The 25,493-nt window shown below is 40.1% G+C and overlaps 1 pseudogene; it reads right to left on the bottom strand.

Annotated features, from left to right (window-relative positions):
• Window positions 1–13,546: 13,546 nt before the first annotated feature.
• LOC106145376 (vomeronasal type-1 receptor 90-like) lies at window positions 13,547–22,282 on the bottom strand (annotated as a pseudogene).
• Between the last annotated feature and the right edge of the window lie 3,211 nt (window positions 22,283–25,493).

The raw sequence follows: 25,493 nt of genomic DNA, 5'->3' as shown, positions 1-25,493 counted from the left end.
TTTATTAGAGAGAGAGAGAGAGAGAGAGAGAGAGAGAGAGAGAGAGAGAATTTTTTTTAATATTTAGTTTTTGCAGACACAAAATCTTTGTATGTGGTGCCGAGGATCGAACCCGGGCCACACGCATGCCAGACGAGCACGCTACCACTTGAGCCACATGCCCAGCCCAAGGATAGAATTTTAAAGGCTTTTCAGAGAAAATAATGGGTCACACTTAAAGGAGAAACTAATCTGGATCTCAGCTGATTTTTCAACCAAGAATCTGAAAACTAAGATTTCTTGGAATAATACATACTGAGCCCTGAAAGAAAATGAATGCCAGCCAAGAATACTAAACCCCAAAAAATAAAACCTCAGAATCAATGGTGAAATAAAAGCCTTTCATGATAAACAAAGTTGAAAAGAATTCACAACAAGAAAGCCTGTAGAACAAACTATACTCAATAAATTATTTTATGAAGAAGAGATGAAAAATATAAGTTAAGTCCAGCAAAGGGAAGAATTATACTAAATGAAGAGAAAAATCAAAGGAGAAGCCAACTCAAATTAAAAACAAGTAATAAACCAAAATGACTGGAAGTGAAAATCATGTCTCAAGGATAATTTGAATGTAAATGAGCTAAACTCATCAATCCAAAAACACAGACTGGCACGTTGGATTAAAAAGCAAACCCAACAATATGCTGTCTCCAAGAAACTCACCTCAAAGGCAAATACATCCACAGATTGAAGGGGAAAGGGTGGGAAAAATACCAATCACATGGGCCTCATAGGTAAGTAAGCAGGGGGGTCCATCCTCATATCAGATAAAATGCAGTTCAAGCCAAAGTTCATCAGAAGGGACAAAAAAGGACATTTCATATGGCTGAGAAAAATTAGACATCAAAAAAACATATAAATTGAACATTTATGCCCCAAACAATGGTGCATCTGCACACATCAAACAAATCCTTCTCCACTTCTACAGTGATATCCATCACAACAGAATAATACTGGGTCACTTTCAAACACCACTCTCCTGATGCACAGATCTGTCAAACAACAACTCAACAAAGAACGTATAGAACTAAATGATCCAATCAGTCACTTGGACTTCGCAGACACACAGAGCATTTCATGCATCATTGATGGAATGCACTTTCTTCTCAGCAGAACACAGATGCTTCTCTAAAAGGGACCATATCTTGGGCCACAAAGCAACTCCTAGTAAACATCAAACCATAAGGATAATACCTTGCATTCTATCAGATCCTAGTGGAATAAATTTGGAAATCAACAATAAAGGGCTGGGGCTGGGGCTCAGCTGTAGAGTGCTTGCCTAGCACGTGTGAGGCCCTGGGTTCAAATCTCAGCACCACATAAAAACAAATAAATGTATTGTGTCCAGCTACTACTAAAAACTAAATATATTTTTTTAAAGAAATCAACAATTGGGGTGGGATTTTGGCTAAGCGGTAGAGCGCTCACCTAGCACTGGCGGGACCCAGGTTCCATCCTCAGCACCACATAAATATAAAGGCATTGTGTTGTGTCCATCTACACCTAAAAATAAATAAATATTTTTTTAAAAAGAGAGATCAGGGCTGGGGATGTGGCTCAAGAGGTAGCGCGCTCGCCTGGCATGCGTGTGGCCCGGGTTCGATCCTCAACACCACAAACAAAGATGTTGTGTCCACTGAAAATAAAAATAATAATAATAATAATAACTACTTAATTAAATATTAAAAAATTTTCTCTCTCTCAAAAAAACGCACTAAAATTAAAAAAAGAGATCAACAATAAAATAAAAATTGAAATTACTCTCACACATAGAGACTAAATAACATACTATGGAATGACCAATGGATATCAGAAGAAATCAGAAATGAATTATAAAAATTCTTAGGGGTACATGAGAATATTGACACAACATATCAACCTCTCTGGGATACTATGAAGGCAGTTCTAAGAGGAAAGTTTATTGCTCCTTTATTCAAAGAATAGAAATCACCCAATGAATAACCTAAGATTACATTTCAAAGGCTTGTAGGTCATGAATTTCTATTTTATACCAGATCTCATAAATCTTTATATAATTCTGTATAAATTGCTTAGAAAGGAAACAGATTTTTATTGTTCCTTTCAGGGAAAAAAAAGCATGCCTTTAATTTATCCAATCATGAGGATGAGGGTTGATCACTCAGGTTCCCAGCAGGGAGGAGTCGGGCTCAGACTCTGTCTGAGCATCATGTCCATTCGACCTCCCTGCCATCAGACCTCAACCCCAGCCTCCAGATCTGCCTCTGTTTCTCTGTTTTGTCCCATGTGCACTTTCATGGGATGCACAGCTTGAATCCTGAAATTTTATGGATGGAAATCACGAAGTACCTGAGCAGTAACATGAAGAAACCAGGTGATCCACATGAGAATGCAGTGGGAAAGAGGGGATCCATCAGACACTGCAGTGAGGGTACCTTCAGAGCTACAGGGGACACCAGGAGTCTCTCTCTCCTCAGAATTCAAGCAACACATCCTGTGGAATGGCTGTGGGCTCATTTGAACTTTGGACGCACCGGAGAAAAGTTGTGTCAGCACAAACTATTTTTTGTCAAGAAAACTTAAAAGAAAATTGGAGCACCCGTCTCCCCAGTTGGTTATTATCCAGAACAGGATCCAATCAAGGGGAAAGTGAAATGTTCCTCTAGGGACTCCATAGTCCTATGCTCACCAGAGGAATCCTGTCATCTTACTAAGAATGCTAAAATGACAGGCTGCAGAGAGATGAGCTAACAGCACCCCTTTTCTTAAAATTAGGCAGGCTGTTCTCAAGTGCACCAAGTGCCCTGCGTCCATCCATCCAGGTAGGTGCCTCTCTGCTGCACAGATGTAGGGAGTAGGTGCATGGGCTTCTGGGAGGAGAAGGGAAGGGGGCAAATTGGGTCTCTTAGTGCAGTTTCTGTTTGCTTGAGAAGAGACATCCAGCTCTGACCACTATACTCCACCAGACAATAGTCCTCTGTAAAATGCACTGAAAGAAGCCTTCCTAAATTATGTCCTCTGTTACTTTGAGAGAAAAAAATGGCTACAAGCATTTATTTTTAGATTTTCATAAAATGTTTCTGGTCCCACATTTAATAAATTGAAAATTAATGGTGCCCCATCCAAAGCATATGTTCTGCACATTATCAAATTTCAAGGGAGAAAGGCTGTGGCCCTGATGTCCCTTTCACATGAAATATTAAAAAGATAAGTGAACCTGATGGTTAACACCTTTCCTTGCTCCAAAAGACCCTGGAATGTAATTTGCAACATTTTTGTTGGAAGAATATTTATGGCCATTTGTATTTTCTCTTTTCATTATTCATTTACATTATTCTCCTTCCCAATTCCCTAAGATTAAATGTATTTGAAGAGAATCTAATAAATATTATTAGAAAGAAGACTTGGAGACGTTGGAGCTCATCCTGTGCAGGTCTGAATGCTCAGGTTTGGTTTTTTTTTTTTTAAAGTACATCTTTTTGTGCAAATGCATTTACAGAGAAAATGTGAGCTAATTTCCTTTTCTTTTTCCTTAAGCAACTTGGACTTGACTCATGTCATAAATCAGTTAATCAAGGAGACCTTCTCCTGCAGGTATGTGTGGGTCTCTCAGTAATGACAGTTCAGTGTCATGATGAAGCTCCTTTGGAGTTCCTGGTTGATGTTAGAAAAGTAATTTTTTCTTCTTAGGTTGCTCAAGACAACCTAACAGTATTGAAAAATACTGTTAGTGTTTTACTGCCATTGGGAACTCTGACCTGTCCTCAAATCCTTCCAATTTACAGAAACAATGGATTATTTTCTGGCAGGTTTTCAGGAGTAGTACTCATTCACATACCCGAGTCTTCTCCAGGTTTTTCTATTCCACATCCATGAAGCTTGTGTATTTCTCAGAGTCTCTGCCTACAGCAGGTCACCTGGTGGGTGATGTCTGTGCCCTCCCTGATGTGCAAGCTGTTTCTCCCTAGTGCTCTCCATAATTTCCAAGATAGAACTGTGCCACAAATTAGAGTTTGCTGCCCAATTTCCCCTCAAACCCAAATAAAGCAGGACAGTACCCCTCCTCGATCTCATTTGTCTTTCTTTACCTTAGTATCCAGAAGGCCATGTGGGGAGGGTTAACTACAGGGCCATGAGAAACCAAGGTATGCTCCTTTGAAACAATTATTATTATTATTATTATTATTATTATTATTATTATTATTATTATTTTAGTATCAGGGATTGAGCCTAGAGATGCTTAAACTCTGATCTACATTCTCAGACCTTCTTATGTTTTATTGAGAGGCAGGCTCTTGCTCAGTTGCATAGGGACTCACTGAGTTGTTGAGTCTGGCCTTGAATTCGGGACCCTTCTGTCTGAGCCTCATGAGCTGGTGGGGATTCCTTAGTATCTACCATTCACAGGTATAAGCTCATGAGCTGCTTTATCCTTTAGACTTTGCTTTACAGGTGATATTGTGGTTTCCAAACATGAAAACACATTAAATCTTAGTCATTCCATATGGGTGAAGCATGGATGAAAGGAAATACATATGTTGTCCAGGAAACCAGTCTTCCAGTAAGTCAATACAAAATGTTCTAGAACTCAGGGTGTGGTGGGGTGATATGGGGCTCAGTGGTAGAGAACTTACCTACCATGTGTGGGTTCCTGGGCTTGATCCTCAGCATTGCAAGAAAAAAAAATTCAGTATCATTTTTATACATGGGCCTCTTGAGTCCAGAGAAATGCCTGTGCTCTCTGGAAGTAGGGAGGAAAACCTGGACTCTGAGAAGACTCAGACTTCAAGGTTAAGTTGGATCCTCATCCTTAATTATTACCTTAAAATTCATGAATCTGAAACTGTTTGAATTATGGTTCTGTGGACCACAGAGATTTCACATAGTGAACTAGAAAAAAATCCAAGTGTGTTCTTGCTTAATATTTAATAAATGGACTTGGCTCACATGGGCCAACTTCTGATAAGAAAAATATTAAAATTATGCAGCTGTAGAGGGGGATTTAAATAGACCTAAAATTCCATCACCTGTCTCTGGACTGAGATTGCCAACAGACTCAAATATTCTGATAATATTTCAGCCTCTCTGAGTGGGTGATGGAGGTGATCCAATATTAAGAGAACTCTGTGAAGTCTACCAAGTGACACGGATGAGGGTCAATTGTGAAAAACAGAGCCATTACACAGGGACCACTGGTGGCAGGAAGCCTTTCCGGATTTGCACACATGCTTCACCCTGTTGCAGCCACTTGATCTCCAGGACTCACACGATGAGTCTGGCTGCCGTTTACAGGTGACAGGAGCTCAGGCTCCTGGGCTTCTTGAGGTCAGATACTCACCCTTTAAATGGCAGATCTTATTGATCCTTTCAAGCCATCTGACTTCAGAGTGTGCAATTCTTCATATTTTCTGGGAGACTGTGGTAAGAAAATCACCTGTGTTCCTAAACCAACCAGAATGAAGGCAACAGAAAGCTAATGTGAATCTGTGTCCTCCAAGAGACTGACTCTCGTTGCTTTGGAGGGTCTTCTTTCCAATGAAACATATATTAATTTAATTTACCAAAATATTGTACAGTTTATTTTACATGCCATATTCCTGGATGAGGATGGATAGAAAGAGAACAAGAAATCTCCCTTGCAGTAAGATATCCCCATGAAAAACTCAAGGTAATCCCAAGGAATGATTTCTAGGATATATGATCATTTTTTTTAATGTCTAAAGGAAAGTTTGGTAATTTGCATCAAATAGAATCTAGGCATGTTTGGGCAATGAAGGGATTAGAGAGGAGGAATGTCTTCCAGAGGCTGCAATGGAAATTTGCATATTGGTGGGAGAAAGGGACATTGGGACTCCAGAAATTTTCCTCATAGCAACAGTATTGGCTGGGATGGATGAATTTTAATACTTATGGTAATGAATTTCTTCCTTTTCCGATAAGGCATGTACTCCATGAGCCTTGGCCCCATAGATGGGAAAACACCCCGAGCTGAATGGTGTTGCTAACCTAAGAAGCACCTTTTACTCTGAAGTGGGAATTGGGATTGTGGCCAACACCCTCCTCTTTCTGTTCCGCATCATCGAGTTCCTCTGTAACAAGAGGCTCAAGAGCATGGACTGGATCATTGGTCTCTTGTCCCTCACCCACCTACTGATGCTTCTCACCATGGGTTCCTAGCTGCAGACACTTTGTTACCTCAACAGGGACTTTGGGGTGACAACAGATGCAAATCTGTCACCAACTGGTACAGGTTGATGAGGGGCCTGTCCATTTCTGCCACCTGCCTGCTGAGTGTCCTGCAGGCCATCACCCTCATTCCCAGAAGCTCCCCCTTGGCAAAGTTCAAGCCTAAGTCCCCTCAGGACAGCATGAAGTCCCTTCTCTTTCTGTGGGTCTTCTATTTGTCCTTCAGTGCCCACTTTTCCATCTCTGTGGTCAATGACTCCAACGGGACGACACCCAATCTAATATTCCTCAGAGACTCCTGCACAATATTACACAGGAGCTATTTCCTCAGGCATTTATTTACTGTCCTGGGTGCATTTCAGGATGTTGTCATTCTTATAGGGCTCATGGCCCTCTCCAGTGGGTACATGGTGACCCTCCTGTGTAGGCATAAGAGGCAGTGCCAGCACCTCCACAGCACCAGCCTGTCTCCAAAAGCCTCCCAAGAACAGAAGGCTACCAGGACCACCCTGCTGTTCCTGGGTTTCTTTGGTCTCATGTACTGTTTGGACTGTGTTGTCTCCTCCTTAAGAACCATGTGGAAAAATGACCCTGTTTGTCGTTGTATCCAGATGATGGTGGCCAATGGCTATGCCACCATCAGTCCTTTGGTTTTCATCTGCACTGAAAAACAAAGTGTTACCTTTTTGAAAGGCTTATGGCAGAAGAATCATCAATGCTTAATCATTGCATGACGGATCAGTACCCTGCAGGAGCCACTGCCCAGCTTTGTCAAATGAACCATGGAGTGGTTGGTGCATGTGCTCTCTGTGTTGAAGGAATACAGGAAGTGGGTTTTTTAAATTTCTTTTTCTTTTTAATTTTTTTAAATATTTATTTTTTAGTTTTAGGTGGACACAATATCTTGATTTTATTTTTATGTGGTGCTGAGAATCGAACCCAGTACCTCGCACGTACTGGGTTAATGCGCTCCCACTTGAGTCCCAGCCCCAGCCCAAGTGGGCTCTTTTAAATGATTACTTTGAAATCTGTGAATGAGAAACACCTACCAGATGCTCCAAGATAAAGTAAGAACTTCATATTTCTGATTGATGTGGACAAGGGAACCCCAAGAGGCCACTATCACCTTATCTGTCTGTGTCCCTACATCTATAGATATGCATAAATGTATAAATGTTGGTCAAATCCAACATTATTAAGTTCCCTCCTATGTTTTTGCAAGGGCCTAATAGGGTTAGCCTGGATACTTAGGTGCTTGGTCAACTGGGAGTTGCTTTTTTTGAATTTTAGAAGTGATGGACTAACTTCATTATCTGCATGTGGATATTCAGGTTTCTCAGCTCTCCTTGGTGGAAGAGGTGCCCTCTCCTCTTGGAATGGTCTGGCATTCATGACAAAAAAGCATTTGACCATTTCTTTCAGGGTTTCCCTCTGGATTCTCTATTCCATTCGTTGATTTTGAAGCTACTACCACACTTTGAAGGTTGATATCTACCAGAAATGTTGACTTCCAGAAATGATGCCTCTGGCATAATTTAGAAATCTGTATGACCAGAATCACAGCCTTTGAAATGGGAGACCCCAGTCTCCTTTGCTAGCAAAAAAATAAATCTTCTTTTTCCTTTTTGTTAAATAAAAAAGAAAAAAAGATTTCTATGTCTATTAGGATGGATTTTTTCTGCTTTTGTGAAAAAAAATATCAGTGGGATTTTGATGGGGATGGTTGATGACTTTGCATGGAGTTGGATTCTTAGCAATAGTAATTCTTCCAATTGATAGACCCAGGGGTGAAGGATCAGGAGAGCCAGCAGGTAGTTTTTAAATGTTCAATGTTATTATTTATCCAGAAAAGGCAAATCATTGTGACAGTGACCTGTTCCCTGGTTCCCAGTTGAATAGTTAGTTAGGAACAAAAAAGCAAAATTAAATACTGGTGAGGATGTGGAGGGAAAAAGCTCATTTATTGTGAGAAGGTAAATTAGTATAATAATAATAAAGGTCAGTGTGGAGACTTCTCAAGAAACATAAATAGATCTACCAAAGGATCCAGATATTCCACATCCAGAGGAAATAAAATACTCACCAGAGTGATTCTTCAAGACTGTGATTTTCATATCACCATTAAAAACAGCTAAGAGTCCCTAAGCCCAGGTGCCCACCCACCCACGGATGGATAAAGGGGGTCACCTTCCCACACCCCAAGAGTCTGTTGAACTTCTCATGAAATCTTTCTTGTCCCACATTTAATCTCACATGTTCAAAATGCATGGTGCCATCCACAGTGTGCCATCCATGGTCTGCCCGCCAGCAAATCCCAAGTGTGAGGGTAGTGGTCCGGGTTACCTTCACACCAAAGGACAAGTGAGCCTGGTGGTTTGCCGCCCAAGACCCGGGAATACGAGTTCCAACAGCTGGGCTGGAGGAACATATGTGTCCATTCATCTGGTATCTTTTTATTAGTCATTTAAAAATTCTCCTTCCCATTTCTCTAATGATGAATGTGTCTGAACGGCATTTTGTTAGGAAGACTATTTAGAGAAGTTGAATCTCAACCCATTCAGGTCTGTAGGCTCATGCTTATTTTTTTAATGACATCTTTTCATGCAAATGCAGTTACAGAGAAAAAAATGTGCACCATGTTATGTTCTTCACCTTTAAGCAAATTGGACTTGACTTGTCTTTATTGAGTAATTCAGGGACACAGATTCTCCTGCAGGTATGTTTGCATTTCCCAGTCCTGACAGCTTTATGGTGAAGCTCCTTTGCAGTTTCTTGTTGTTAGTAGCGTAATTTTTGTTCTACAGCTTCTGAAAACACATTTTCACATATTCTTAGGGTCTAGCCAGAAGTGTGAACCCTGAGCTGGATTTAAAACCTTCCAATTTTCAGAAACAATGGATGATTGTCAGCAAGGTTTTTCAGGAATAGCTGTTATTCATTCACCTAAACCTTCTCCAGGTTTTCCTCCTCCATATTCCTGGAGCTTGTAGATCTCACAGAGCCTCTGGCCACAGAAGGGCACCTGGTGGGTGGTGGCTGTGCCCTCCCTGAGGTGCAAGCTGCATCTAGTGCTCTTCAGAGTTTCCCAGATAGAACTTGCCACAAAGTAGAGCTTGCTGCCTAATTTATTCTAAGAACAAAGATTCATACAGCAGGACCAATCTCATCTTCTGCATCTCTTTTTTTCCATTTTTACCTTAGGATACAGAAGGTGAAGGGAGCCCTGGTGAGTTTTATCTACATGATAATGACACAGCAAAGTATTATTATTTTGGTACCAGGGATTGAACCCTGTGTGCTTAACCACTGAACCAAATCCTCAGCCCTTTTTCAAATCTTATTTAGAGAGAAGGTTTTGCAAAGATTTTTATGGCCTCACTAAGTTGCTAAGGCTGGCTTTGCAGTTATTATCCTCTAGCCTCAGCCTCCCAAATGCCGAAATCACAAGCATGCACCCCCATGCCTGGCACAGGTTAGTTTTCCTATGATTTATGTCACTCTCTGTGGAAGGTCCAGTATTTTTGAGAATGTTTGCTTTCTCTATTTTATAAAATTTTATAGTTTTTGCTTTTGAAACTGCATGTTTTCCAGGTACCATTTCATGGCTAAGGAGCCCCCTTGATCACTCTGCAGTGAGGGAAGGGAGATTTCATCTTGTCCCTGAGCCTCTAGACTCCTGTTTGGTAGACAAGTGGGAGTGGCAAAGTCATGGCTGGGAAGTGACATGTGTGACAATTTCTTTTAGCTTGATTTTATTCAAGGCTCCTATTCACCAGAATGTTTTCTAATAAAAATGAGATATTAACCCAGACATAGCTACATAGCTATCTTTAAAATACTTACATGTATTTCAGTGAGTAAGTTGCATGCATTTGATGGGTTTGTTGTACAGATACATTAGTGTGTGATAGAACATTTGGAGAGAAGCTGGCTATGATGATGTATGCCTGAAATCCCAGCAGCATGGGAGGCTGAGACAGGAGGATCATGATTTTAAAGCCAGCCTCAGCAATGCAGCAGGGCCCTAAGCAACTTAGCACAATCCTGTCTCTTAATTTAAAAAAAAGAGGTGGGGTGACTTAGAATGTGGTTCAGTGGACACATACCCCTTGGTACACATCCTCCACCAAAAAATGTTGGACCCAGATTGATAACTCCAGACGTGTGTGACCTCGTCTGTTCTACACAGTTAGGTTTTGTAGTTACAAATGTTCTCTCACTCTTGTTTATGCTCTGGAGAAACGTGACTCATTGTTCTTGATGCTATTGTAGAATTTTACCTTCATAAAAATAGGACTTGTTGGGAGTGGCCCCTCCTCCAAAGACTAACTTCCTCATCCCCAGAGAAGAGCTGTCCAATAGTGAGCCCTGCTGGCTCATATGATCCTTACCTACCAATCAGACTAGCCCTGCTGGCTCACATGTTTCTTACCCAACCATCAGACTAGCCATGCTGACTCACATGATCCTTACCCACCAATCAGAAAGCACCCCAAGTCAACTGTCAAAGCCTTCAACCATTAAACTATCATAACTCTCAAACCACCCCCTGGCTCTATAAATATGCAGAGCTGTTCCTCAATAAATGGGCATTTTCTCCAACAATGAGCCTTGTTCATTCTTTCAGGACTTACCAATCATTTAAAAAAACAATGAACTGAGGTCTTAATTTCTGAATAGCATTGAAAATTCATGTCTTCTTCTCATCCCAGCTTTATCCAAAAATTTTATATTCCCATGACTACATTATTTGAAGTAACATGAATATAATTTCATCTGATGCATAGATTTACAGATTATTGTAGCATGTGCTGTAAGAGTTTTACAAGGCTGTATTTGGGTACCTCAACTTTTAAAATCAATTAAATGCAATGAAAGCAAACTCTCCATTTTCCAGATATGGCAATTTCACAACAATCATTGTACATTTTAATGTTAAAATGTTATAAATAAATGTTTATATGTTGACTATAAATACACAGATATAACATTATTCTTTAAAGCATCATTTGAATTAATAATTTAAACTTGTATATGCAAAAGGATGTATGACATTTTTATGTATAAAAACAACTCAGTAGAGGGGAAGAGTTCTGAGCCTCCTTATTACTTAGAAATGATACAATTTGAGAAAATAAACATGTTAATTACCACAATGTGATCATAAAACAATTTAAACTTGTATAGATTTATAATAGTGTACTCCAGATACAAGTCATTACATCAATTAAATGTTAAAATTTTTTAAAAATCTGCATTTAAACTTTTAAGCAAATATCTACTTGAGTTCTGAATTCTTAAAAGTTTTACCCTATATTCTCAAATGTTTCACATGTCAGATTTCCTTAGCATTTTTTGTCTTTTTCGTACCTGGGATTGAACCCAGGGGCACTATGTGACTGAGCTATGTCCTCAGCTCTTTCATTAAAATTTTGAGACAGAGTCTCTCTAAGTTACTTAGGGTCACATTAATTGATGAGACTGGCCTCAAAATTGTGGTCTTCTTGATTCAGCCTTTCGAGTCACTGGGAATTTCTTAGCATCTTACCTTTCACATCTATATTCCCATGAACTAATTTAGCTTTAAGACTTTACTTTTTAGATGATATTCTGATTCAGTATGTACAAACACAAATTAAATCTTAATTATTATGTATATGAGAGGCTTGCATGAAAGTCAGTACTTGTTTTCCAGAAAAATATTCTGAGAGTAAGTTATTACCACTTTTTCTCAAACGTTTGTGAATGTAGCTCAGGAGTAGAGAATTACCTAGCATGTATGGGGTCCTGGGCTTGAGATCCAGAATTTCAAAACAAAAATTTGAGTATCAATTTTGTATCTAAACCTTTTTGAGTTTGGAGAAATGCCACTGCTTTCTTAAAAGATGGAAGAAAACCTGGACTGCAAGAAGACTCATATTTCAAGATTAGTCTGGATATTTTTCCTTTAATGAAATCCTCATAATGGAGTGTATCTGAATCTATTTTAATTCATGGTTTGGTTTTCCACAAGAATTCCACAAATATAAATAGAAAACAATGCAAAAATATGTTCTTTCTAATATTTTATAATAGCAGTTGTGTGAATACGCCTTATTCTGACATAATAATCAAAGTATATAAAATATGTAGCTATATAGAAAAATTCAAATAGTCATAAGCTTAATCAATTTTCTCCAAACAGAGATTTCCAGTGTACTGTACTATTCTGGTAATATTTTCAGCTCTCTGAGTTAGTGACAGAAGGTGATCAGATATTAAAACAATCCTAAGAATTGTACCAACTGACATAAATGAAGATCTGCATTCTAAAAATTAGAACAATCCTGGAAAGATAACCCATGCAGGAAGTTCTCCCTGTGTGACTTGTGTGCTTCATCCTCCTTACATCTGAATTCATTAAATAAAAATTCCCCAGGGCACACCTTCCTCAACTGCTGGAAAACGCCATATTACATTCTGTTTTTATAAATTATACAACCCAAATTTTTTACAGGTAGATTTACACCACGTTGATTCTTTTGTGAGTAATGGTAACTTGACTGAATGATTTCAAGATTCATCTGTGGTTTCTTATTCAACAGCTTCACCTTCCTATTTTATGCTATGTTTAGTATTTAATGCAATATTTGGTCTTTGCACATTATACCACTGAAGATTCCACCCCCTGTGTGTAGTTTTGATTCTGATGCCTATGCAAAAGAGTCACCATGTACCCTCTTGACATAATAGATTCAGGACTCATCTGTGGCTTCCTATGCATCAGAATCTTTTTCCTATTTAATGTTGAGTAGAACTCCATGATATATCCAGACCATATCTTCATACATTCATATGCTTGGGAATATCAGACTGTCTCTATCACCGACTATTATAAATATAGAATCCTGAGCAATGGTGTTTAAATAATAGTAGTTGTCCTTATATCCGTTTTTTTGTTATATTCATAAAAGTTCAATTGATAGATGAGATGGCAGTTATAATAAGGGATGTTTACAATCCATTAGGCATAAAGGAGATTTCTGAGATTCTTGATTTATTAAAACTGCTGCAATCTTTCACATACCTATAAATGTATGGACTGATTCAGAAAAAGAAAGTGATATTTACTACCTAGGGTTCCTTTCACACATCAATCAAAAATGTAAAGTTATTAGCTTTGTTGGAACCATATGTACAATAATCTGTACTTATTATTCTCAGTTTCAAGCTTCAATGTAATCATTTTTAAAAACCACTTTATGCATTCATCCAACATGGAGAGCAAACTCACTATGCCATGATGTGTCAGTGCTTGGCGGTGCAGTAGCTCAGGTCAAGAACTGATCCATCATGCAGTGTTTCAACGTTGACTGTCCTTCCTCCAGAAACATTTCAAAAAGGCAACACTTTGTCTTGCCATGCAGATGAAAACCAAAGGACTGATGGTGGCATAGTCATTGGACACCATGATCTGGACAGAACAGCACACAGGGTCATTGTTCCACATGGTTCTTGAGGAGGAGACAATGCAGTCCAAACAGTACATGAGCACAAAAAATCCCATGAGCACCAGGATGGCCCTGGTGGACATCTGTTCTGGGGAGGCTTTTGGAGACAGGCTGGTGCCATGAAGGTGCTGGCACTGCCGCTTATGCCTATGCAGGAGGGTCACCATGTACCCACTGGAGAGGGCCATTAGGAAGAAAGAGAGCCCTATTAGGAAGAAATCCCTTAAGGCACACAGTACGGTAAACAAAAGCCTGAGGAAGTAGCTCATGGGCAAGATAGTGCAGGAGTCACTGAGGAATATAAGGCCCTGTGATGTTACAGTGGAGTTGTCAACAGCAGAGATGGAGAAGTTGGCACTGAAGGACATATAAAAGACCCACAGGAATATAAGGGACCTCAGACTGTCCTGTGGGGACTTCAGTTTGAACTTTGCCAAGCAGGAGCTTCTGGGGCTGAGGGTGATGGCCTGCAGGACACTCAGCAGGCAGGTGGCAGAAATGGACAGGCCCCTCATCAACCTGTACAAGTAGGTAATTGATTGAAATGTGACATCACCCCCAAGCCCCCCTGAGATGTAAAAGTGTCTGCAGCTAGAAATCCCATGGTGGGCAGCATCAGGAGGTGGCTTAGGGATATGAGACTGATGATCCAGTCTGTGTTCTTGAGCCTCTTAACACAGAGGAACTTGATGACATGGAACAGAAAGAGGATGTGTTGGCCAAGATCCCAATTCCAACTTCAGAGTAAAAGGTGCTTCTTAAGTTAATAATGCCATGCACTGTGTGGTTTTTTCCTCATCTTTTGGGGTAAGAAATCATGGAGTACATGTCTTAGGAGAAAAGTAAGAAAATTCATTATCCCAAATATTAAATTTCATCCATCTCAGCCAACACTGTTGCCAGGAGGAAAATTTGTTGGCCTAGCCCAATGCCCACTTTCCTCTCTAACTGAAGTTTTGCTGACACACCCTGGAAACCATTCTTTCCTCTCTTTTTTCCCATCATTTTCCAATCATGGCTGGATTACATTTTATGCAAAGTATGAAGTGGTTACCTGTGCATTAAAAATTGTCACATTTTGGGCTGAGGATGTGGCTCAAGTGGTAGCACGCTCACCTGGCATCCTGGCATGCGCGTGGCCTGGGTTTGATCCTCAGCACCACATACAAACAAAGATGTTGTGTCTGCCGAAAACTAAAAAAATATTAAAACATTCTCTCTCTCTCTCTCTCTCTCTCTCTCTCTCTCTCTCTCTCTCTCTCTCTCTTAAAAAATGTCATATGTTAAAGAAAATCTTTCCCGGATACAATCTTGAATTTTTCTTGGTGATATCTTAGTGCAAGGGTGGCCTATGTGTCCTTTCCTGTAGTAAGGACTATGTACTTTTGGGTCAATTGAAATTGTGATGCTTTAATTAGAAAGAAAACCCTCCTAAGCAAGGAGTCTCAGTGTTTTAGGCCATGCATATTTACGTTAGATTCCTGTTACCTTTATTCTGGTTTGTTCATGAACACATGCAATTTTTTTAATACATTCACAGAGAAAATGCTAAGTATTGCAACCTCTGAAGTCAGATGGCTTGAATATACCTATGTAATCTTCAATTTAAAGGGTAAGTATTCAACTTTGAGAAGCCCATGAGCCTGGGCTCTGGGCTCATCTCATGTATAAGCTGAATAAAACCTCATTGTGTATGTACACGAGATACCATGCATGAAACAGGATGAAGCATATTTGGTATAGAGGGAAGACTTTCTGCACAGTAGGATCTCTGTGGAATTGTTCAATTTTTTAGACTTCTGCAGATCTTCATTCATAGAAATCTCTTAATAGTTGATCATCTCTATCACCAACTCAGAGAGGCTAAAAAAATTACCAGAATTACAATCTGTTGGCAATCTCTGTTCAGAGAAAATGGAATAGATTTTAGAATGATTTGATTCCCCTGAACAGCTACCTAAGTTAAGAATTTTTGTTATCAAATCAAAATTTGACCTATGTGATCCAAGTCCAGTGTCAAATACTAGCAGAAACACATTTCAGTATTTTTCTACTTTAATATGGGTAGCCAGGCATGGTGGCACATTCCTGTAATCCAGCAGTTTGGAGGCTGAGGCTACAGGATTGCCAGTTCAGTGCCAGCCTCAGCAACTGTGATGCACTTAGCAACTCAGTGAAACCCTGTCTATAAATAAAACACAAAATAGGGCTGGGGATGGGGCTTGCTTGTTCAGTGTCCCTGAGTTCAAGCCCCAGTACCAAATCAAAAACAAACAAAACAAAACCTTAAATACGTGGAATCATCCTGGTAAATATATGAAACGTAATTAAAAGAGATACACATTCACTCCACTTGAGGAATTTTTACAGTGTAAGTATCCAACCTAACTTTGAAATATGAATATTTTTGGAGTGCAAGTTTTACATCTTCCTTCAAGAATGCAATGTTATTTCTCCTGACTCAAGGGGTCCACATGTAAAAATGATACTTGGGTTTATTATATTGATGCCTCACACATACCAGATAAATTTTCTACTACTGAACTTCATCTCCAGCTCTGATTCTAGAGAATTTTGAAATGACTCACTGGCAGAATGTTTTCCTGGAAAACATATATATTTAATTTAATTTAAGCATCTCCTATGAGTAATAATTGAGATTTAAGTTGTGTTTTCACATACTGAACCATAATAACACCTGAAATCAAAGTCTTGAGGCTAAATTAGTTCATGAGCTTATGGATGTAAAAGACACTAAGGAATTCCCAGCTACTCAGGAGGCAGAGACAGGAGGATGTCAAGTTCAAGGCCAGCTAGCACATTAGAGAGACCCTGTTTCAAAATAATAAATTAAATTTGGGCTAGGGATGTACCTCATTGGTAAGGAGCTCTGGGTTCAATCCCTGGTACAAAAACCAAAAGTGCCAAGGAAAGCTGACATCTTAAAGATGTGTGAACATTTTTGTTGCCACATGAGAATTCAGATTGTAAGTACAGGTTTTGTTTAAACATTGAAATGCAGATTTTTTTTTATTTTAACCTTTAGCTGACATAATATCTGAACTTAGGGAGTCTCATATTAGAATTCAATACATGTTGACATTGCTAGCTGAACACTTTAGGGGAATTAACATTTTGATTATCTCAAATTGTATAATTTCTTAGTGTGCAGAGTCTCAAAATTCTCATTTGGTCACCTGTAATCACCTGATGTAGACTCTGGCGACTACATTGAACTATAGACATGAGAAATACTGACCCCCAGCCCTGCAGCTGTGCCCAGATGCCCCTCACCTCTCCTCTGACTACTCCTTCCACTGCCTCTTCCCAGCCTCTGCTGAGCTGCACTTCTATGTGGGCAACATATTTAGATTCCCTACATGAGTGAGGACATGCAGTAATTGACTGAAAGAAAAATTCTATAAAAAAATTTTAGGGAAAAAGTTCATTTTTTCCTGAAATTTGGTGAACAGGCAAAAATGATAATTTTATTTTTTCACTCATTAGCATATTTGGTCTGCTCTCAGGACAAGCTTGGGAAAGACACTTGAAGTATTTTACATAAGGGCACATCTGTTAGATGTGTTATGGATCACAGATGATCACAGGCACATGGCCCTGTTATTCTAGGATGTCCTTGTACATAAAACTGATGCACATCTCTTCTCATATACCTGTTTATTTCAAGGTAATACATGTACTGGTGAAGATTTACAGTATGTCTTTACAATATATATATTATCCATTGTTTCTGTGAATTGAAAAGATTTAAGAAAGGCTCAGGGTTTCCAGGGTTTGTTTTATCTATCTATCTATCTATCTATCTATCTATCTATCTATCTATCTATCTATCTATCTTCTTCATCATCATCATTATCATCATCATCTATCTATGATCTATCTATCATCTATCTACCTCTCTCTCTCTCATTTATTTACAACATTCTACAATAAAAATTTAAAATGATATTGCTGAAGTTGCATTCTTTTATGCCATTTCTGGGAAATGGAGACTTTGATTCATTATGTTTAATTCATTTGAAAACATGGGGCCACTCAAACACCTACCATTATAAAATTTATAGTAACATTTTAATCACCTGTACAACAGAGAATTTGATAAAATTTTCTTCAGTGTTACTTAAAAATCTGTTCGTTCAAAGGTAGATATTTTGGAGAAAGCATGGATGAGGAGAAGCCATGAATTTCCAGTACCATACAGGAACTAAAACCTCAGTTCATTGTTGCTTTAAAATGACCAGAAATTCTTATTTTTTCTGAAAGTGAAATTCCAGGATAGTAGCAAGAAAAAAAAATACCCTTTCTCCAGTGCATATGAGAGTAAGAGAACACACTAACTACAAAAACTAACTGTGAAGAAGAAGGAGAGATCACATGTTTCTAGAGTTGCCCAGGTCTCTCTCTCTCTCTCTCTCTCTCTCTCTCTCTCTCTCTCTCTCTCTCTCTCTCTCTCTCTCTTTCTCTCTCTCTCTCCACATATATATATATATTTATTGTTCCAGGGTTTGTACCTATGGGTAACTGATCACTGACCAACATTTTCATTTCACTCCACCTATTTTTAAAATTGAGAGACAGGGTTGTGGCTAAGATGCTTAGGGCCTTCCTAGACTGCTGAGGCTGGCTTTGAAATTATGCTTCTGCCTCAACATTGCCCCTGGAATTATAGTCATGCACAACTGAGCCTGGCTTCTGTCCAAAGTTTAGATCACATACTGATGTATTCATTTATCATATGCATCAGACACATAGGCCTTATTCACTTAAATTTTATAAGATATGTAAGTGTTCTAAAGGTAAGTATATAGCTATGTCTGTGTTAATATCTCCTTTATATTATATTCTGGTGAACATGAGGCCTTCATAATACAAGCTAAAATAAATCACCAGGCAAGTCCTCTCCCAGCCATGAGTCCTTGCACTCAGCACAGAAGAGACTAGAGGCTCCGGGACAAGATGAAAACTTCCTACCCCACTGCAATGTGTTCAAGGGGCCTCCTCATCTAAGGCTATTAACACAGTGATGGTACTTGGAAACATACAGTTTGAAGCAAAAACAATCATTTTTTAAAACAAGATAAAGTAAACTATCCTAAAAAGTACTGGACAGTCCACAGAGGGGGACATAAATCACAGGGAAAGTAACATGGGTTGGGCATGGTGGTGCACATCTGTAATCCCCACAGAATGGGAGTCTGAGGCAAGAGAATTGCATTTTTGAAACTAGCCTCAGCAAATTAGTGAGGACCTAAGCCTTATAGCAAGAGCCTATCTCTAAATAAAATGTTAAAAAGATTAGGGATGTGGCTCAGTGGTTAAGAACCTCTGGGTTCAAACCTTGGTACCAAAATAATAATAATAATAACAACAACAACAATAACAGCAACAACAACAACAACAGAGGGGCATAATTTGTTTTATCTTTTCCATGTACTTAAGCTTCCCCCTGCTCCCATTGCCTACTGTATGTTAACTAAAGATGAACAATTGAGTTCTTGGAGGGGCTGGTCCTGCTTCATGTGAATTTGTGACTGAGGGGAAAATGGGCAGTAAGCTTTACTTTGCATCATAGTTCTAGCTGGGAAACTATAAAGAGCACTAGGGAGGAACAGCTTGCACATCAGGGAGGGCACAACCACTACCAGCCAGGTGCTATGCTGTGTGAAAGACCACTGTGAAATGTACAAGCTACAAGAATATGAAAGAGGAAAGCCTGTACAATATTTGGATAAATGAGTGATGGCTATTTCTGAAAAATCTGGTTGATGATCACCCATTGTTCCCATACATTGGAAAGATTTCAGTAAAGCTCAGGGTTCCCAGCTGTGAATACACAATAACAATAGTTTGAAATATGTCTTCAGGTTCATTATAAGAAAAGTTACTTTTTTAACAACAACAGGAAACTCCAAAGGAGCTTCCTCACAGACACTAAGCTTTCCTTACTGGGAAACCCAACATACCTGCAGGAGGATCTGTTTTCCTGATGATGTCAATAATGACCTGAGGCAAGTTCAAATTGCTTAAAGAGGAAGAAAAGGAGATAGGTTCACATTTGTTCTGTAACTGCATTTGCATGAAAATATGAACTTAAAAAACAAATGTGGGCACAGACACCTGAACAGAATGAGGATAAACTTTTCCAAATATTCTTCCTAACAAAATGCCTATCAGACACAACATTATTAGGAAAATGGGAAGTAGAATTTTAAAATGAATAATAAAAAGAGACCAGATGAATAGACCATATATTCTTTCTGCTCAACTATTGAAAATTATATTCCTAGATCTTTAGGGACAAAAAAAGGAAACCACAATCAGGTTCACTTGTCTTCTCATGTAAAGGTGACACAGGACCACTGCCCTCTCACTATAAATTGGCTACTGGGCAAAACACACAATATGGAGAGGCAGCATTCATATTTATTTTGTGAGATTAAATGTAGGACACTAGGACACGCAGTTTGCCCCTTCCTCTCTCCTACTAGAAGCCCATGTACTCACAGCCTACATTTGGGGAAATAGAGAAGAGCTTGGCTGGATGGATGCCAGCCACTTGGTGCACCTGAGAATAACCTGTCCACTTTTAAGGAAAGGGTGTGGTGAGCTCATCTCTCCGTAGCCTGTCATTTTAGTGTCTATAATTAGATGACAGGATCCCACTGGGAAGCCCAGGACAATGGAGTCCCCAGGGGAACATTTCACTTGCCCCTTGATTGGATTCTGTTCTGGATAACAACCACCTGGGGAGAGGTGTGCTCAAAATTTCCTCCAAGTTCCTTTCACAAAAAAAGTCTGTCCCAATCATCTGGAAACCCCAAGTTCTCTCACTTCCATCCAAAGTTCAAATTAGCCCATACCCATTCCACATGTCATGATGCCTGGATTCTGGGCAGAGTCTCCTCGTGCCTCCTGTGGCTCTGAAGGTCTTCTCTCTACAATGTCTGATAGGCACCCTCTTTCCCCACTCCATTCTCACGTGGGTCACCTGAGTTTTTACATTACTGCTCATGTGCACCAACATTTTCAGACTGAAGATTTCAGGATCCAAGCTGTGGCATCACATGAAAGTGCACTTGAAAGGAAATTGGAAAAACAGAGACAGAGCTGGAGTCTGTGAGCTGCAGTCATAGCAGCAGATGAACCATCCTTGAATGCAAGGGCTCTCTCGTTCACCGAGGGAGTCCATGGAACAGGGTAGAGGAGTGTGTGGCTGCAGAGGTACTAATCAAGACCTCCAGAGACCAAGCATAAAGCAGGTATGATTTTATTATGCAGTTACCGTGTGTGTGTGTGTGTGTGTGTGTGTGTATACATACTCAGGTGGTAGCTTAGCAGATTATAGGCAGCCAATACAATTTCTGGGCAACTGTCCTTGCAAAGACCAATCAAGTATTGGGCCATGGAGCAAGTGCAAGGCTGCAATATATGCACTCACACCCAAGGCTATGCCTATGAAGTAAGGGGTTTGCTGCTCACTTGCCTAGCATGGAGGAGTGGCCTGCCACTCAGATGCCCTTAACATATGCCATGTATGCAATACTCCATGCAATTGTCCCCACATCTCTCCCCTCTGACTGTGCTGCAAGGACTTCAGACAGCATTGCTGTTTTCCATTCCCCGGCCTTCACAGGATTACATAAGTGTCACACAACACAAGAAAATATTATCACTATCATAAACAGTAGGGCCAGGGTGATAGCATTATATGACTTAGTTAATTTGGCTATCAGGTTTTTCCAATGTTCAGTCAATCCCTGGTTCTGCAGTCTGGCTGCAGCAAAATAACCAGGGGATGATGAACAACTTGTGTATATTGATACAGCAGGAGTGGGAGCTGTTTATTGTAGGACAACAGAGGTATTTATACATTCCACACAGCTTATCTAATTAACATAAATTAGATACAGCAGTCAACCAATAAGGAATTTCCACACTTAGTGGCTTGATGGAGTTACTTCACAAACCACTCCCTCTGGCAAAATGCCAGGCACCATCCAGACTTGTTTACAGACTCTAACATTTGCCAGGTGCCATTTTGACTTGTTTACAGACTCTAACTCCCTGGAGGAAAGAGGAGGTTGTCAAGATAGACACCTTCGTCTCATTGGTTTTGATTATTGCCGTGGTAAGGTTATGCATGGTCATAACATAGTCAGCATCCCAAGCCCCCTTAATATACTGAGAAAAATTAGAGAGGTGTAAGGTTACATTTTCAGACACAGAATATTGGGTGACACAAATGCTATGGAATTCAGGGTCACAAGTGAGATATGCAACATAAATAGAATATCTAGTTGTTCCTGGTGGAGGTCTAGTTCTTGATGAATGACTAAAATAGCAGCTCAGGACATTTTATTTAGGTCATTTTGAATGACAAGGGCTTCTGCCATAGCAGTAGACCACTTGTCCATAGTCTGAGCCATCTGGACCCTCAAAGTGAGCAAAGCAGTGACAGTGGCTGTGGTGGCAATGGTGGCTACCAGGGCGATAATCCAAGCAATGACGAGGCTAATTGCATGTCTTGTCCAGTGCAGGATCTCCTTCAGAAGGTTCTTCATCTCCATGTCCGAAGGACCCCTGCACTCTCTGGACAGGCTCACTGGAAGCCAGATTTCTGGGGACACTCTAAGGATAAATATAATTTTTAGTTTTCATAGTAGGAGTTAGACAATTTGTAAGCCAGATGGATGTATTGACTGCACAAGAGATCTCTGTATGAATGATATTTATGTCATCAGTATCATTGATTATTAGCATGGCAAAGGTTGGTGTACACAACATGTGCATCGTGGATATGGGTGTAATTTGGCACAAGGCAAATCCATGGTCAGAGTCTGGGCTCACTATAGACCCATTCATCCAGCTGGCTACTGCCATTTTGATGGAGCTAGCAGCTAGCAATATAGGTGTGATACCCATTATGCCATACTGATTTCCTGCATAACAGTTGGTAACAGCTTGTCCCGTGAAGCAGGTACTGCAGTGGCCCATATGGTTTTGGGGCACATCAGCTACATTCCAGAGAGCTGCACCCACCCAGGTGCATAGATATTTTTCTTTCCCAGAGAAGTTCCTCTTATCAAGGAGATGAGGTATGTCAGTGACACATTGATTCCACGGCATGCTATCATTATCTGAGGGGGGGTTTTCCAAAAAGCATTGTTGGACATGTTGGCCACCAGGGTTTCTTTCATTTGCCATGGGGGAGTCTATGGCTTTAGGTAGCACTAACTATAACTCTAAGGTCAGTGAGAGATATCCCAACATATGCCTGATTATAGTTATCTACAACAGTTTCATGGGCAATAGTAAAACAGAGGGGACTGCCTGGATCATAGGTTTTATTATATACTATGGAGAAAAAAATGGGCAGAGTTGGTGTGGAAATTCTGGCATTCCAGGGTATGGTTACATCCTGGATGGATAGCTCAGGATCAATAAGGTTGGAATTATTAGAGAAGAGCTTAAGAAAAGCCCCTTCTGAATTAGCAATTGCTAAAGGTAATGGCCTAGAGACCAAAGGCCAATTTACCTGATGGGAGGCTTTACTGTTGTCAGTGAACATTGCACACAGTAGGACCACTCTCATAGTAGGCTCAGGGATGGTGTTGCCATCAGGCAAAATGGCCAATCTGGTGGCTTGTTCAACAAGACCTTTAAGATCACCCAGGCTACTTTATATGAGATCTGTTTGTGTTGAGTCTCTTGCTTATAAGGTTTTTCCTCCAGAGTTAATTCCTTCAACCTCTTGGTTTGTAGCTCTGGGGGGTCCAAGGCTTGACTTTCTGGCAGGCACCCAGATGCAGTGAGGCTCCTGTTAACATATGCAAACCCTTGACCCTTGGTTAGGAGGGCCCCTGGATCATGCCATGCATTTGTGATGGGATCCTTCCATGAGACCATAGGTAGATAGGAGGGCCCTGTGAGGCAGGCCTTATGTTAATGGGCTTCTGTTCCCATAGAAAATTTTGAAATTGAAAGAAAATTTAAAGCAAATAAGGTTTTGTTGAAGGCATCGAGATGGGACTTGGTATAGTTTGCCCTCTCTGGCTTGGAGCATGGTCTGCAAGTTCTTTCTATGATGTCTTGAGCCTGCGGGTTGTAGGGGATCCCAGTTAAGTGTTGTATATGCTGATCATCACCAACCATCTGAAATGTCTTGCTAATAGAGGCTGGCCCTTTGTCAATTTTAATACACATGAAAACACCCATAGTTCAGAACATTTCAATAAATGGGAGATGATCTTTATTGTGGTTTCTCCTGTGGGGGCTGTGGCTATCACACGGCACTGATAGATATCAATCATTATGTGAATCTATTTTAAATTTCCAAAAGAGGCAAAATGAGTGACATCTATTTGCCATAAAGCATTCAATTTTAACCCTCAGGGATTCACTCCAGCTGGTTGTAAAAGGCCAATGGGGAGAAAAGGTACACATTTTTGGCGGTCTCTGACTAGCTGTCTGCAAACCTCCTTAGTCCTGCTTTTATGCAACAGCCATGGCTGAGTCCAGCAGAGAGTCTTGAACTGCTTGTGTCCCTATATCCTTGGTGGCCAAAAATTCTGTCATCCAGTGTGCCATTGTGTACTGGCACCCCTGCTGCTCTGTGTTCCTTATTTAGTCTCTTCCAGATCAACTCCTTGACTAAGGCCACCCAGGCTCCTTCATGAGATACCTTTCCTTCTATCACCTCGTTTACTCTGTCAATAAACTGTAGAAAGTCCTCAATGGCTTTTCTGCCTTAAGCCCTGTGTAGAAACTGGACCTCCCCAGCTGGTAACTTCCTCCAGGCTCTTAAAGCACAGAGTCAAACCCGATTGAAATAATTGTGCCAACTTGTGGCTTGTACCACAGGGGAACAGAAGATTCCCCCTCCCTGGAAGCATTCAGCTGGGAGGTTAACATCCGTGGTGTGGTTGTGATCCCCCTGCTATTCATGTTCATCATAGAAGAATGCCATCCACTTCAAGAATGTTGCAGGCTTAAGAGCGGCTCTGGCTCTGGGTACAGTAGGTATAAAAAGTACCCATGAATTGACCATGAATTCTACCATCTTAAAAAAAAATGCAATGCCTTCTATGATGTTGTTAGGGTAAGCACACCGTTACACAGCAAGTCTCAGGGGAAACGGAAATGTTATACCCATTTAAGGACAATGACCCTTTCCTGCCAATCATATGCAATCAAAATGTCACTCTGTTTCCTTAAATTTCACCCTTTAGTTAATTCTAGTTGTTAACTCTTGCGCTATGGGTGTCCTATTGAGGAATTTGGAGCCCGACCGCACGGTATGTAGATCATAGCCAACTTTTTCTTCTATCAGACGTCATGTCTCTGTTTTGATATCAAGCTCCTTGATCCATTTTGAGTTAACTTTTGTGCATGGCGAAAGAAAGAGATTCAGTTTCATTTTGATGCAAATGGATTTCCAGTTTTCCCAGCACCATTTGTTGAAGATGCTATCTTTCCTCCATTGCATGCTTTTAGCCCCTTTATCAAATATAAGATAGTTGTAGTTTTGTGGATTAGTTTCTGTGTCCTATATTCTGTACCATTGGTCCACCCGCCTGTTTTGGTACCAGTACCATGCTGTTTTTGTTACTATTGCTCTGTAGTATAGTTTGAAGTCTGGTATCACTATCCCACCTGATTCACACTTCCTGCTTAGCATTGTTTTTGCTATTCTGGGTCTTTTATTATTCCATATGAACTTCATGATTGTTTTATCTATTTCTACAAGAAATGCTGTTGGGATTTTGATTGGCATTGCAT

Source organism: Ictidomys tridecemlineatus, chromosome 7 (genome assembly GCF_052094955.1).
Source record: "Ictidomys tridecemlineatus isolate mIctTri1 chromosome 7, mIctTri1.hap1, whole genome shotgun sequence".
NCBI classification, from domain to species: domain Eukaryota; kingdom Metazoa; phylum Chordata; class Mammalia; order Rodentia; family Sciuridae; genus Ictidomys; species Ictidomys tridecemlineatus.
The sequence above is the reverse complement of the archived record's forward strand: the minus strand, read 5'-3'. Positions and strand labels throughout refer to the sequence as shown.